Source organism: Zophobas morio, unplaced genomic scaffold, assembly GCF_036711695.1.
Source record: "Zophobas morio isolate AGI-343-1 ecotype UQ-CSIRO unplaced genomic scaffold, CSIRO_AGI_Zmor_V1 ptg000005l, whole genome shotgun sequence".
Classification (NCBI taxonomy): Eukaryota; Metazoa; Arthropoda; class Insecta; order Coleoptera; family Tenebrionidae; genus Zophobas; species Zophobas morio.
Window position 1 is genome coordinate 9,214,135 of NW_026972110.1, and position 13,688 is coordinate 9,227,822.

Below are 13,688 nucleotides of genomic sequence, written 5' to 3' on the forward strand. Positions count from 1 at the left end.
ACAAAAAACACAAAGTTTTTTTCTCAATTATAGGAATGTACTGACTATTGAAAAAACACCTTCGGTGATATGCCCAAGAAAGTATCATGCTTTCTTAAGCTTGCTGACCCAACAACTTACACCAGTCACTGTTTTCACCAAGTAGGGGCTTTACTGTTAACTGACACCGCTATGGACATTTGTTAAGGTAAAGAAGTTCTCTTTCTTATTCATTTGAGTATTTTTTGTTAAAGTTGTCTGAATATTGAATAATTTACCTGGATCTAATTTTTTGACCTAGGCAGCAAAACGGCCACTTTAGTCCCTATTGTGATGGATTAAAACAGCTAATTTTTTTAAAATTATTTGTTTTCATTCGAATACTAATTAGATTTACACTGTGTGCACTTATATACAATTATGTATCAACGATTCTTCTGTTGAATTGGGGGGGGGGGGGGGGGGTGATTTTGTAAATCAATATCTTGTTCAAAATTATCATAATGAACATGTGGTAACTAAAATACGAGATAAATACTTTTGATTGAAATCTGTCTAAATATCTAACAAAAACTCGTTTCGTTGTAGTTCCATATTTTCTGCACATGCCTACTTTAATTGCGTCAAACTGCATATTTAAATTCAATGTAGTTTTTCAAAAGAATCACATAGGTATAGTAGTTACACGAATAGTTATATACTTCAAGTGTGTAGCAAGAGTAGCTACGTTTGGCTTTTATGGCGTTTTCAGTACATTTTCAAAATGTAATATCTTTAAAAATTAATATCTCAATAATTTATGGAAATTTCAGAACGTGGTTTTCACCACTATTTTCAACTGATAAAATTCTATAAATCGTACAAAAAACATTATTAACTTATAAAAGCAGATTGTGTCGAAGAAGCTGCTTTTTATCTCATTTCCGACAAAAAAATTCTTGATTCATTAAAGTTTGAAAGAAGGCTTTTGTTGTTTATTACACTTATTTTAGTGTCGTAATCTTAATAATTCTTTTAGTCATTAAAATATCATAGGAGGTGCACGGACATGTACATTTAAGAAATTGTATCAACTACGAATTCAGCTGTGAAAATGAATATAATTTAAAATTTCAAATAAAGAATAGGCCGTTTTAAATCAATTGTGATTACCAATTTATGTACAAGAAAATAAACCCCTCAACCTACAGGAACATAAAGTTTTGGAAATTTCATTCAACCCTATAAAATTTTATTGACCATAACATGACTAGTAGTACAATGGTAAGAAATATTTATGGCTCACACCAGTTCACTCGAATTTGTCTGAGAACATTAGTATGTAGTTGTACTACTAAAATAATGGTCATTTTCGTTCATGGGTAACGATGGTCCCTGTCCGGACCTGGATTATTCTGCTTTCTAGCATCTGGAGATTACCGGCACGCGACAACTTAAGTTGTAAATATCTCTTGCTATTGTACTACTATCCGTCTCGTTATTGCCAATAAAATTTTATAGGATAGAATGAAATTTCAAAAACTATACTTTCCCGTGAAATTTTATAAACGTCCTTGCTTCATTGAAAAGTGTGAGCACTTCAAAAAGTGTAAGCAAAGTGCTGTAAGTCACTTCCAAAGCAAGACGAAATATACATACAGAATGTTTACTAAACATGCGGAAAAAATTCAGCGAGTTATTCCGTGGATAATTTTGTCAAAGACAATTTTTTTCAAAGCTGCTGTGTGCCGAACTCTATGAAAAATCCCAGGGTTGTTTCTTATTGCATTGCATCCTTCACTAGCCCTCTGAATTTTTGCAGCTTGTTTAATAAACATCCTGTATTTGAAAGCAATTAGCATAATACTTTTGTAAACGATTCCTGTTTGATTATTCCCAGCAAGAGAATGAACACTAAAAAATTGGATCTATCGCTAGCGAAAAGTTCACAAATGGCAAAAAATCAAATAATTATTTGAAGAACTCCGTTATGTCAGTGTTGGTAAAAAAATTACGCGGATGCTTGTGAAGTCATTGGGATTTTCTTTCAACCATTTTTTTGTCATGGAAAATAAATGTTATAAAACTATTAAATTAAAAAATTCATAATGTCTCTTAGTTTTAAACAAAATTACATAATTTTTGTGACATCCCAATAAAATTAATCATATTGGTGTTTCCCACATATTTTATTCAATTGTACTGTGCATTTTTAAATTATGCATTTTATGTGATGAGAGTTTTACGTCAAATTTTTCAATTCACCAAACTTTAAACAATAGCGTCCAAGGAAAAAATGAATCAGATCAATGATTATGGCTTTGAAAAATGAACACTTTCTCAAAACAATTCTCTTTCTATTTTTCGCATATGTGGTGCTCAAAAAGTCCCCGAATGGTAAATTTCTTACGTTTAAAAAAGATTGTTCTGACATGTTTCATGCATTATGGTTAGTTAAAATGAACAAATTTCCTGATGACATTTTCAATTTACATTCAGAAACTATTAATATTAAGGGTTTTTATCCCACAGAAATTTAATAACAAAATTAAGCTGTGTTGACCACGTTGCTCCTAGTATAATAACAAATGATGATAAATAAACTTACATATTTCATAGTTCGTTAGTGTAGAATGTGAACATTTGTTATTTATTACAACTGAATTTAAATAATGCCTAACTAAGCGAATCGGGACGAAATGCGATTCTGATAATGCGCGGCTATGGTGACAGGTAGCGGTCATACGAAAAAATTCTTATTTTGCTCAATAGTGTTTATCCAGACCGCGATATTAGTAAGTCTACGATATGTAGAACTATTCAGCGCAAGCAAATGGTCATGTTAAAAGATTTGTCGGGAACAGGAAGCCCTAAATCAGCTACTGACAAAGAAACTAAGGTCAGTATATTATTAGCCATTGTGGAAAATCCTCAAGTTTCCTCACGTCAACCAGCATTAATCATACTGCTAAACAACTGTCTGTAACACTTTTACTGGAAAAGGTGAAACCCTAGAAAACTAACTTGACCAGCTTGAAGATGATCCAGTCGCAGAATACAGTTTCGATGAAACTATTTTTCTGTTAATGGTACAGTAAGCAGGCAAATAATTGTCCTGTTTGGTCCAGAAACAACCCGTATTGGACGTTCATACATAACAACCTCAAAAATTCACATCTCAATACCCCAAGTAACTGGACCATTTTGTATCAGCTCTTTCCAAATGTAGATTATCCACCCGCTAAGGCCGGCTGAAATTATTTGATTTCAACAAAATGGAGAGCCGTCATATGTCGGCAATTATTTAGATGGAGTATTTCTAGCAAGATGACTTGGCCAGGAATCGCCAGCTGGTTTCCACGACTTTTTTGTGAGGGGACCTTTGCATTTCAAGGTTTATAAAACCAATTTAGAAGAATCGACATCGCATCACAGAAAAGATGGCCAAATTCCTCTAACAGATTTTAAGTTTTGCTATAACCTAAACTATAATTATTAGTGAGTTCAAAGATATCTTAAGTTTAGTTAGTATTATTACCAATTTTGTATTAAAGTTTGAAGTTATTACTATTTCTGAATGTAGTTTTTTATTCTGCATCCAAAAATGAAAAAATATACAAGGTGTTTCATTAAAAAAATTAAATTGGGTACATTTTCGGCTGAACCGGAAGTGTCACCGGTTTTTTAATACAACTGTAAGAATATACCTGATCAACATAACAGTGATACATTTTTTTAACTGCTGACCACAAAAAATGAAAACCACTTGAAACGTCAAAGATATCTATAAATTTTGCGCTACTACTACACAACTAACTTGCAAAATTGATTTGTGTTGATTTAACAGTATTTCGTGCCTCTTTTCGCGTTGTAATCAGTTATAGAAAAATGTATTTTTACGGTCACAACTGTACAAACAAAATTAAAAATTGTATAGTCCGATGTGACATCAATGAACTTTGAATCAATATGTATATTATATTATACTAACGATGTGAAGGTATGCAATAAATGAAAAGTTTTATTTAATTGCAATTAAATGCCTGAACTACCTGGTATGTCCGGTTACCATTAAAAAATACCATACAACATTATGATTTAATTATAAGTAAATCGAAAAAGAAAATTCCAATCAAGGATCCTCTTAAAAACTATACCAAATACTTTATAAACATCTATGATTGAGTCTACTTAATAACCGTCAGAACTGTGGCAGTTAAAAAAATCATAGAATGTCGTATTACACACATCGTGTAATCGCACCTTAATAAATGCCTTAGGTTATACATCAAAATACCAAACTTAAGAATATTAACCAGTTTTTGAACTACCTATTTGCGATTATGAAAATTTAATTATTTTTTAACGAAAATTACACGCTCCTACTTTTTAGATGTAGCATATCTTAACATTATCGCCTCAGGACGAGAAAGTCCTCTTTAAAGTCCTCCAATGTCAACACAGTTTGATTGAATTTAAATTTGGAAGTACCATTTTCGTCAACGTTGAATTGTTCGTATTAATTTTCCATAAATAGAGAGCTTAAAATTTGATGTTCTCACTAAACAAATCCGCTAGAACCCAGAAAATAGAATTGATTTAATAAGCCATAATTCAAGATGGGTAAAAGTAAAAAATGGTCAGTGCAGCTGTACGAAATCAAACAATCCTCAAGTTTTAACGACAAAAACACAGAAACGATTAGATAGTAAGTGTTCTCAAGTTTACCTTGGTGTTATAGATTTTAAACCTAGTTTCATTAAAAAAATTCTAGGTATCCTAGCTCTGCTTCTTTTCAGCATTTTAAACGAAATCTGACAATCGTGAAATGGAATAGACAAAACAAGCAGACAGGGTGGGAACGAAAATGTGTTCTTATCGTCAATCAATAAACAAATACAATACACCATCAGTCGTATCAAAATAAAACCATTCGCTTGTAACACATTCCTGGAAGCAGCGTAATAATGAAAAATGCTTTCGGTCCGCAAGCATTATTTACCTACTGTCTCACAGCACCTAACCTAACCTTTGCAACAACTGATAACACACCAAATTCCGAGATTAGCGCGCTTTTCGCACACGAATCGTTAGAAAATTACAGAATTACAAAAGATCTTTACCTGTTTCGTTAAAAATCATACTGAGCTGTATCCAAAACTGAAAAGTTTGCTTGGAAGCCAAACACTATTCAAGGTCTTGTTACATGAAAACACCGTATACTCCCCTGTAAAAGTTCCATCGAGGCTTTAGCACTACACACAGCACCGACCGAAAACCGAAACACAACACCTGTACAACTGTTATTTGCCTTTATTGCACATAAACACGTGAAAAATATCAAAAAATAGCACACGTCGAAGAAAAGGTTGTTTTCAACATGGCCGACACAAAACTCGGCTATTTCACAAGGATTTGTTGACCCTGGCTCTCTGACGAATTTGATTGGGCAGCGGAACGCGGCGGGAGCTGCGATTGGTCCGATTCAAGGTTATGGACAAAACATTGACATGCACCTGTCAGTCCCATTTCATTTACAAATAATATTTTAAACACTACACGTTCTAATTAAGGGCCAGGTGGCACACATAAATTACTCAATAATATCAAGATCTTAGAAAAAACCCTTTTTGGAGATATCAAACTCTTGACTAAAATAACAACATGCCATGAAGTGGTGCTCTCTAGCCAGTATTACGTCAAACATATGAAGTGCAACTCGAGAAAATGCCGCTCAAGGCGCCACCGTATTGGAACTTTCGTTCAAATTAAATCAATGAAACAAAAAACATTTATAATGGATAAACATACTTAATTCAAAACATTCAAAAGTTCTTAAAAAGTTGCATAAGTTCTGAATTAAAATAAGTTTTTGTAGTTTACTTGTTCTAAATATCCACTAAAGCGTGGAACATAATGAATTGTAGTAAATTATTTATTTTATTCATGGTGGGACAGTCAGAGTCCTTTCAAGCTTAGTTTTATTCAAAATTGCAACAGAAAATCGAAATATATTCCTAAACACATGACGTCGTTTGAAATTGCTTTTTTGAGTCTCGTGTCATTGGCAGTAGAGGGCACGCTAAAGCGCGAATTTCAAAATAACTATTTCGCAATAAATTAAAATGAAATTTATCATTAACAAATACGACACTTATAGACAGACTCACCTTTGTTCCGTTTTGCCTTCATCGTTCTCCCCAAAATAGAGATAATGAGGGCTGAAAGACTCCATTTCGGTTGAATGAAAAATTTATACATGACGACGAAATTGGATTTTTCTTAACAAACCGATATTGTCACCGAAAATGTTTAACATGTTAGTGAAGAACATGCACTAGAGTTTTTTGTTAATAGATTAGAACGTCACTGATAATTGATTCTCACATTGTAAAATTCCGATTTTCGTATTGATAAAGAAGTGCAAGAGAAATTGTGTTGGCTGAGACTTCGTAATCTCCATGCGCTCCCGTGCTTGACAACAATGTTGCTAGGCAACCAGCAACGCGTCACTATCCATTTCATCGGAATATTTGCATGTAGACTTAGCGTTTTGTTTGGATTTAGGAATGAAATTGCTTCACAACACAGAGTTAAATACACATTTACATTTGATTTTCAGACGAATATTTGTTTACGTTACAATTTATTTAAACATTCAGTGAATATAATACAAGGGCATAATTCGGTCAAAATGTGAGCCGAATACGCGAACTACAGGTCACTGATAAACATAACTTGTTTATTAATTTACAACATTATGGGTACTTTGAAAGGTAAATTGCCAGCTATCATTACAGCACAAGGCGCAATGCTCATTCTTTGTTTTATTCTAAATTATCTTAACATTAACAAGTAACTAATGAACTGATGAACTAATGAGAAAACTGTGTGGAAATCATTATTTTAGGAAACAAAAGCGGTTCATAATTGAGACGCATTACATCTGGGAAATAACAGATTAGTAATAAGGCTACAATGTCATTACTTTAAGTTGTTAAAAATAACATACAGAAAAATATTATTAATTAGGTAATATTCTTGTTGTATCCTAAGAAACTAAAATAATGAAATAATTACTCCTATAATATAATAATTATTTAGAATTGTTCGAAGTGTACTAAAATCCTTATAATCTGATTTTGAACTTTGATTCAAATTTTACGTCAATTTATTAATAATCATTATTATTATTTATTTCCAACAGACATTTATTCATAAAAGAAACATAACACTATTATGCATATTAGGCAATCTTGCTATAACTTTAACAGGGGACACATGAAACGTCCCGTCTAACAACGTCTGTTGCTTCCTAGAGAAATAATCTTAACATTAAAAACAGTTTTTTTCAGAACTTTATTTGCAAATTTGCGTATTCACTCAAAAGTAGCATTTCCACTGGAACAGCAAACTTTTATGATTGAGTCGTATTTTCATTATTCAAGTGGCTTGAGATGATCTCCAGGAATAATTTCCCAACAAAAACGTCGTCTCTACAAAAAAGTAGGCAAGTGGTAAGTGGAAAAATAAGAGAACCCCTGAAGATATTAAGAATTTTTAGACAGATAATAGAATAGACACCAATATATTTGGCGCAGCAAACGAATTATCGCTTGGAACATTGCGGACAGATTTAACACTGTTTCCTCATCGACTAACGAGTGTGCAAAAATTAGGTTTATAAAGTCGATTTTCCAAGTAGGGTTAACTATTGTCAATGGTTTTTGGGACACATTTGATTATTGGTTATTAAAAAAAACCTCTTTTATTGACGAAAACCTGATATCATTTAAGTGGCTACATTAATTTTCAAAATATGAGAATATGGAGCACCGAAAATATAGATGTTTATGTCCTTTATTCTTAAAATGAATCCTATATTCTTTGCAGATAATCATCGTGACAAGAATAATCATGTTTAATTAATAATAATATGACTAATTGGCTTATTCAATGTGATCTTTTTCAAGCTAACCTAACCATTGCTAAATATCAGCAAGAAATTTTGGTAGATTTTATTCTACAACTTCACAACGATGCTGGAAGGGAAGTAGGTTATTTTCGACAAGACGGGGATACAGCGCATTACTACGACTATAATAGCAATGTTGCGGGAATTTTTATCAACCAGGTCATTTATCTAGTCCAAACAGCAAGAATATCTTAGCCCCCAAGATCTTGTAAACCTACTGCTGTGGACAATTTTTTGTGGCCCTATTTAAAGAATACTATTTTTCGAACACTTATCAAAAATTGGGAGGAATTTAGGTTGCGAATAACAGAAGAAATGAACGAAATAAATAAAAATGCAGAGAAGATAATGAAGCATGTGATCGACGGAGTTAAACGAAGAGCCCATTTATGCTTACAACAAAACGGGCAAAATTTCAGCATTTACTGTAATTTCATTGTATTGATTTAATAAAATTAATTCATCATGTACCACTTTTGCTTGTATTAAAAATCTTACTAAAGTGTCCGACATTTTTGTTTTTACATCTGTCATTTTTTGACACTTACCAATATGGTGACCAAATTTGAATTAAAATTTCGCGCTAAAATAAAGCAACGGCGCCAAATCGCATTTGAATAATTTGAATTTGAAAACAAATTTTTCATTAAGAAAATCGTTAAACATTGGCAACCATGTGCAAGTTTAGTTCTTTTCTGGTAGCCGGTAGCTCTCTTAACGAATTTCTGGGTAGTATCTAGTGAGAAGGTTGATAGAAGTTAGTTTGTTTGCTAGAGAATGGTGACACATCACTGTTGTTTTGTTTTGGTGAGTGAAAGCACGAGGAAGCTAGATTAAATTTACTTGGTTTGGTAGTTAAAAAAAGGGGAAGCTTTTGTTTAACGAAAATTAATCGTACCGATTGCGATGCCACAGTTTCCCCAACAGCGTAGCTAATTCATGCGGTTTTTTCCAAGAGGGAATATGCGAATTTTCAATCAACGCTAACACGTGGTATAAATTTGTTTTATTGTTTGTAAATCCAAAGTTCATGGTGGCTCTAACACAAAGCAATTGCTAGGATATTTAATGAAATTCACTTAGTCAGGACTCATCTTTTTTGTATCAAGTTATAAATAAGGTTTCTGGATGCTTATACTTGTGTTACATTATAACACTTCTTAATTCCTCACACAATATTATTAATAGTTCATTTACGGCTATTAAATTAACCTAACGTTGTCCCATTTTGGGAAAAGGACCATGCAAAGTGCGGTTGAATTTATAATATCATGCACTGAGGGTCGGGGGAATTAAATTTTCCCCTTATGCAGTAATCATCATCACATCACCAATAAGCTTTTCTCGAGACGAAGGAAACATTTTGTGTTTATTTATCATTTGTTCGTTTGGGATAAGCTCGGGACAGTCCACGATATAAGCTTTCAAAGCTAATTGTTTCAAGTAACCAGTCACTTGGATCGTGGCATCATTTAACATCATGTAAATTCTTTGTTTGAGTCGTTGATAAAGTGTGGTATCATCATGTAAATTCTGTTTTTAAATCGTTGATGAAGTGTGGCAAATATTAACCTCATGTAATTTTGCTAGCTTTGCAATTTTTCACCTCATGCGATGTAATTTTCTTTGCTGCATAATATAAATTGAACCTAAATTTTCATGCTCTACAGTTTCTAACCACACGTCATTTTTTTGTTTGCACAAGTTTTACCTCACATCAGATCTTCTTTGTTTTTGTAAATTTTTGCTAGTTTTTCTGGCTACGTAAATATTTTGTTAATTAATGCTTCCCATATAAATTGTCTGATGCTGTTTCAAATTTCACAAGAGTGTTATTTCAAATGTTGTTTATTGCTCTTTTCGAAACTTTAACACTTAGCCGGTTGTAGTTTAATGTCAGAGTTATAAAAAGTTAACCTTTAAAAGGGAATTGGGGTAAATAACTCAGAAACACGTCGCAGAAGGGGAGGGCACGATTCGTAATCGAGCTGCACAAAAGACGCGGATCTTGAATAGAAGTCAGGAGAGCGGTCGGGACGACGTGACGCTCGCGGCTTGGCCCAATAGCCGGGATTTCCAACCACGAGTTTGTGACCGTAACGGCCTGCTCGCGCAGCACGTTTCTTCGTGATAGAGGGGTGCTGGGCGGCATGCTTGCCGACAGAGTAGAATCACCGTCGTAGTGGAAGAACAGCCACAACCAGGAGCCCCAAACTCCGCTCGTGCTACAACGACCCCTATGAGTAAGTTTACTGTGCTCTAGAGTGAAATTGATATTGTCCGATCGCCACACTCTTATAGCGCTCTGTTGCCGCTGTCGCTACATAGAGTTTTTATCAAAATTTTGCTCCCTTGTTGACTGCCATAATTTAAATTTGCTATCACGCGGCCGTAATAACTTGTGCATCCAGTTACTTTAATGTAGCTTTTTTTGTTTTTATTAGATTTGCGATATTCAAGTAGTTGCATTGATTCCGAACGTTTAATTGGATTTCATTCCAAGTTAGGCAAGTTTTTTTGTAGCTGAGGTGTCTTCAACCGGCACAACTTAATCGCATTTTTTTTTTCTTTTTTTTTGTCAGTGGAGGAATAAATGATTTTGTGTCCTCCATATATTTTGTGTTTTATTTGGCGGCACTTTTCCAACCTTGGGGTCCACCACTTGCATCTGAACGGATTCCGCCACAAAAAAAAATGAACAGTCCATTTTGTTAGAAGATCACAGCCAAATTTTCGCATGTCAATTGAAGGCGGGATATTTGGGTTATCACACCAGTATGGTTTAAACACGTTTCTAAGGATGACTCGATTACAAAATTATGTTACTCGGCCAATCCAAGTGCGAGCGCTTTTTACTACTACAGTCTTGCATTCTGGACAGTCTGAATAGCCAGTCTCATGCAGTTGAACAAAAAACAAAAGTGGTTTAAATTTGTTTAGACAGAGCTTCCCTTGCCTTTGAAGTACATACAGTCAAACAAGTCCAGTTTCTTAGAAAAATTATAAAATTTGATTTTGCAGATTTTATTTGTTTCATAACAAGTTAAAAAAAATATGTGTCGATTGCTAAACTACAGTTAAAGAGGCATGGTATGTGGATGTAGTTCATAATAAAATTGTGTAGTAACATCATCAAACTTTTTAACAAGGATATACACCAGTGTAATACTGATAATATCAGTAACATATGTCCAAAATTTCGGGAAAATTTTTTTCAATAAATTCATTAATTATTTTTATGCTTACGATAATCTTAAAACGTTATAAAATTTTGACTTTTTTTTTAATCTGAACGTCTTAGGGTTGTAAAATAGCTTACACTTAGACCCAGCAACCCACCTAATAGTTTACCTAACGATTAGTTGATAAATCAAATTTTTCAAAATAATAATCATTATGCGAACAAAACAACTAAGCTCTAAATGAAGAAAGCAAAAATTCTTAACCCAAAGGGTATTGAAAAATATTTTAGTGACGTAACTGTAATTCTGAATGTAAGTTTCCAAACTGAAAAAATATAGTAAGAAAATAAAATGTTATCATTGTGATAAGTTTGTGTACCATGCAAAAGAATACAAAAATAAAACTGGACAGATTGATACAAGGAGGGTTAATAGCGTTTTACAGCAAATAAATTTGAAACAGATATAGACAGACAGACAGGCGGAAACAGGAGACTACTTTTTTCGTACTGTATAAGGGTCATGAAATGTCGAGAAAATATAAAAGCGGCAATTCGTCCGATGGACTCGCTTACAATAATCCTTCGCTTACGCTCGGGAATTACAAATTCAAAAAAATAAAACTGTAGAAGTTACAAGCCTTGAACAAGGAGTGAATAAGAATGTGTGTGCAAACAGTAAAACATTTTTAAAATTCTTCTGTAGATCTTGAGAATAAAGTGACGATGAGTATGAGAATTTGTAGCCTCATTCACTGAAGACGATAAAAATTACTCTTTCATGGTTTGCACTTTCTGACGTCGCTACCCAACACGGTGCTGGAAGTTGAAAATAAAGATCTCAAGGATGCTTTTTAGTTGCACACACTGCACTGATAGATTTCACAGTATTTTTTTATTCTACACTTGCAAAAAGTTTCTAAAAACTGTTAATAAAAAATATACCATCATCAGTTGTGTTGTTCTGTGTTAATCAACGTTGGTTAAAAAAGTTATATATATTTTAGGAGCCTATCAAATATCAAACATTATAAAAACAACAGATTTTTGTTGAATTTTTAATGCGAGAAATTTCGTAATTACTGTCTATAAGAGAACGTCGATCACTAATTCATAACTACAGGCCTGCCCGGAACTATGGTTAGATTATTAAAAAAATAATAATAAAAAATACAGTGAAATCACTATTCTTGTACTGCCAGAATTACTTAAAAACAATCTCTATACGTAATGTTTAATGCGCAGCGTATCGTTCTAGTTATAGTTTGACCTCTCAATGAAAAGTAAAATGATTTGAGAATGAAATATTTATAGAAGACGAAATTATAAGCTTGAACTATAGAACCGCTAATATATAAAATGTCGGTAATAGAGAAGGAACCAGTCTTATAAATTTAAAACTTAAACTTTTATGGCCATGCAGGACGACTAGAATGAAAAAGAATACTAGTTATTTATGACATAATCAAAAAAAGTGCAATAGAATACAGCGTTTTCGTTTATGTAATCATCTCAGGAAAAAAAAACTTGATAATTTAGATGCTACTGATGAAAAATTATACGCCTATACAAAAACAAGGAAAGATAAAGTCGAGAAGTTTGTGTTGCTAGTGTGTAAGCTGATTTAGAGCAATTTGGAAATAATAAATTTTACATTATTCAGAAACAAACTGATCGCCAACTATAGTAATAACATTCTGCACAAATTTTTTCATCAAAACTGGTGCTCAGGCAATATTGTTCGCAAGTTTAACCTACTTAGGTACATTAAAAATTTAATATTTTTCTGATTTCATTTAAAATAATTGCAAGTTAACACGGTTTAAGGCTTTATATAGGAAAAACTACATTTTCCAGCCTTTACCATTTACAGAGATTATATTAAGGCAGCTGTAAAATTTAGTAGTCCCCCGACAAATTTACTACTACTATTCATTAAATACATCTCGAGATGTGCCAGAAAATGCAAATTACACTTAAAGTACTTCTTCTACCTATTAGTAGGTTATCTCCAAGAATTAGATAGCTGTTCTCGATTTAATTCGTTGAGACGTCATAACATAGACCGAACCAATAAAATTTCAAACGACAGGATGTGTATGTTTGGAAAGACTATAACATGATACATGACAACTTTTAGTTTTATTACCCTAACAGATCACGGATCTAACTATACCGAATTTATGCTATGAAAGAATTTGTTTGAGCTGCAGCAATAACTTTTCATTACACTGCAGTTGAGAAAAGTAGATATTCTACCAACTATACATTACCCAATAATAAGTTATTTCTAATAAATAACACATTTCAATAATAAAAAATCATTAATTCGCAGATATTTTTTAATGGTGAATGATTTTATTTTTCAATGAAACGTTTAAATTCTGCGCAAAGCGTCTAAAAATCAAATTATTATGAAATGCCCTCATTCACCTTACTCTTGTTTAGCTTTGGAATATGTGATTATGTAAATACTCTTTCAAATAAATATAATTTCTCACCAAATTTAGTTATTAAATGAATTAAAAAATTAATGGTTGTTTGTCCTTTTTTTGCATATTGGTGATACTGACT

The 13,688-nt window shown here is 32.9% G+C and overlaps 1 protein-coding gene across 3 annotated transcripts in view; it reads right to left on the minus strand.

The window, feature by feature from the left end:
• The window catches only part of LOC135122628 (nuclear receptor coactivator 1), a 167,097-nt gene extending 161,735 nt beyond the window's left edge, over window positions 1-5,362 (minus strand). For all 3 annotated transcript variants that reach the window (XM_064046926.1, XM_064046929.1, XM_064046927.1), the window contains exon 1: window positions 5,082-5,362. The gene's annotated coding sequence lies outside the window, so the exon portion shown is untranslated. The remainder of the gene's footprint in view (window positions 1-5,081) is intronic.
• Between the last annotated feature and the right edge of the window lie 8,326 nt (window positions 5,363-13,688).